Genomic DNA, 3,444 nt, shown 5'->3' on the forward strand with positions numbered 1-3,444 from the left:
AATACGAGCCTTTAGAGAATTGCAGACACAGACTATTTAGGGAAACCTGCATGAAAGCTTCTCTTTGTTACATTTAAATGCATTCATTTGGCAGATACTTTTATCCAAAGCAACTTACCAAAGAGGAATACATTGTAAGCAAATCATCTTAAGGAGGCAGAGGTACAAAAAAATGCTGTATTACAAAGTTTCACTAGCATCAGAATAGTAGTATTCAAGACAGATTCAAGTGCAACAATTTTTTTTTATTTTTTATTTTTTGACTAGTTAAGTGCTCATGGAAAAGATGCATCTTTAGCCATTTTTTGAAGACAGAAAGGGAGTCAGCTTCATGGATGGATTTGGGAAGGTCATTCCACCAATGTGGTATGATGAAACCGAAAGCCTGGGAAAGTGTTTTGGTGCCTATTTGTGTTGGTACAACAAGGCAACGTTCCTTAGCCGACCGCAGGCTTTTGGTGGGAACGTAGCTCTGCAGAATTGATTTTAGGTATGCTGGAGCAGACTCAGTGACTGTTTTGTATGCCAGCATCAGAACCTTGAATTTGAAACGTGCATCAACTGGCAGCCAGTGAAGAGAGACAAGGAGTGATGTAATATGCGCTCTCTTTGGTTCATTAAAGACCAGACGTGCTGCTGCATTCTGGATCATTTGCAAGGGATAATTGCACATCCAGGGAGGCCTGCAATGAGAGCGTTACAGTAGTCCAGTCTACTTATGACAAGGTATTGAACAAGAGGGAGGGTCTTATCTTCCTCATATTGTAGAGTGTAAATCGACATGATCGTGAGGTGTTTGAGATGTGGTCTGTGAAATTTATTTGGTTATCTATGTTAGCCCTAGATTTCTGACTGTTTTGAAAGGCGTTACTGAAATTGAACCCAGCTGCACGGAGATGCTGTGTTCAACAGTAGGATTGGCTGGAAAGACAAGGAGCTCAATCTTATCTGAGTTAAGCTGCAGGTGGTATTCCTTCATCCAGGCCAATATGTCTGCCAAACAGGCAGAGATTTTAACTGTCACCATGGTGTCGTTTGGGTTGGAAAGACAAGTAGAGAGGTGTGTCATCGGCATAGCAGTGGTAAGAGAAACTATGTGCCTGAATGATGGGTCCCAGTGATGTTGTGTATATAGAGAAGACTAATGGCCCAAGCACTGAGCCCTGAGGTACCCCAGTAAGTAGCTGATGTGACTTGGACACCTCACCTCTCCAGGCTACCTAAAAGGACCTACCTGAGAGATAGGAATTAAAACAGTGAAGCACAGTTCCTGTGATGCACAGAGTAGAGAGGGTGGAGAGTAGGATATGATGGTTGACTGTGTCAAAGGCTGCAGAAAGTTCCAGTAGAATCAGGACGGATGATCTTGATCCAGCTTTTGCCTGTCTCAGCGACTCAGTGACAGAGAACAGGGCAGTCTTGGTGTAGTGTCGACTTTTGAAGCCTGACTGATTGTCATCCAGCAGCTTGTTCTGTGAGAGCTAGGCAGAGATCTGATTGAAAACTGCCATTAATTTGATGAGAGAGATTGGTCTTTAGGGTTCTACCTTTGTGGGGTTAGGTGCAGGTATTTTAAGCAGCAGGGTTACTCGAGCCTGCTTTAATGTAGTGGGAAAAATGCCTGTAAGTAGAGATGTGTTAATTATGTGTGTGAGTGCAGGTAGGATGGATGGAGCGATGGCCTGGTGAAGGTGGGAAGGAATGGGGTCAAGGGAACAGGTGGTGGGGTGGTTGGATAGACGAAACACACTTAGTCTAAACGTGTTCTTCACATTTCAAAACAGTGTTACTATGAATGCAAACATTAATACAATGAAAAAGACACTCTATTAGCATAACATAAACATTTATAAAATATAGTGAAAAAGACACTCTATTAGCATAACGTAAATATATATAAATATTAAAACTTTCCAACATTCTTTTGAATGTCCATGTGCTAAAATAAAATAGTTGATGCCATGAGTGTACCTTAATTTACTATTACTATTATTTCGGGACTTACAAAGAGGAGTTAAAGCAATGCATATATGCGCGCACACACAATGAAGTACAGTGTGGAAGCTACTTTGATACTGTAGTTTGACAAGCTACAAGCTACTCATAATTTTAAGTAGTTAAGCTACAGTCAAGCTACTCTTTTGAAAAAGTAGTTAGCTACACTACAAGTTACTATCAAAAAGTAGCTAGCAATATTTTTTTTAAGTTACTATCAAAATATTAATATTAATAACAAAATTTTCACTAATGACATTTATTAATGAATGTATTAATTAAATACATTTAATGTGTTTAATTAAATATATTTAATACATTTAATGAATAGTAACATTAATACAGTTAATAATGTCCAAAAAATAAAATACAACAGTATAAAATAAAAACAAAAAAGATCAGACGCCATTAAAAAATCTTTTTTATACTATACTTCACACTTTTCAGTCCTGCTGTGGTCAGGTGTAGCCTACTTCCCTAAAGATCCAATTTTTATGACAAACTCTCCTTGAGCTGGCATTTTTTGTTCTTGTCACATAATATTTAGTGTGGATAATATGTGAATAAAGACTCAAGACTTGTTTCTCCCTTCACCTGGGTGGACATGCAAGTGCCAGCTTTACAGGTCACATACAGAGGTTGCTCTTCAAATATTTGTTCACTTCAGGTCCAAAAAAAGTGTGTGGATGGTCATCTTAGATCAGGGGTTGGAAACCTATGGGTCGCGAGCCACAAGTGTCTCTTTGTTTAAAATCAAGTGGCTCCCTGGCTGTCTCACCATTCACCAACACATGATCGTTTAAAACTTTTTAGAGATAATTTTCCTGCAGAAAGTTTGGGTGGGATTGCAAAGCTTGAAGTCAATGACACGGTTTTGATTTCCTTTCTCCCGAATTTGTCATACAGCCTACTCCTGGTGAACAAGGTTTACAATGAAAACCCGCCAAATACAGATATTTCAGAGTATTTTGCTGATATACCAGCCACTGTGGAAGGAGACCAGTAAGACTTCTCGGAGTGATATATTACAAGATTTAGACACAAAGACATGCATTTGATGAAACATGAATATATTTTGAAGAATAAATGAAAGAAAAGGCACCAATGCACGTCTGATTTTAGGTGTGCGTAGCAAGCGATTTTATGAATGTTCTTTATTTTTTCCAGGGTGTGATATAGCACCCGCAAAATGCGACAAGGCTCAATCCAGTTTGCGAGATCCTCGTCCAAATGTATTCCATGCGTGAGTAATTTTGCTCATCTACCCGCAGTGACATAGGTGGGTGATCTTTAAGATGATCTTTAAGATCTGTAAGAGTGACACATGACAAGAAATGCTGTTAGTCAAAAAGATGTTAGTCAAAAAGTTGTGCTTGAAGAAACACACTTTATAAAATTTTTATGAACAGACAATAGAAAAGATGTCATTGCTCGTGTCTGAGGTATGCA

This window comes from Xyrauchen texanus, chromosome 48 (assembly GCF_025860055.1).
Source record: "Xyrauchen texanus isolate HMW12.3.18 chromosome 48, RBS_HiC_50CHRs, whole genome shotgun sequence".
NCBI classification, from domain to species: domain Eukaryota; kingdom Metazoa; phylum Chordata; class Actinopteri; order Cypriniformes; family Catostomidae; genus Xyrauchen; species Xyrauchen texanus.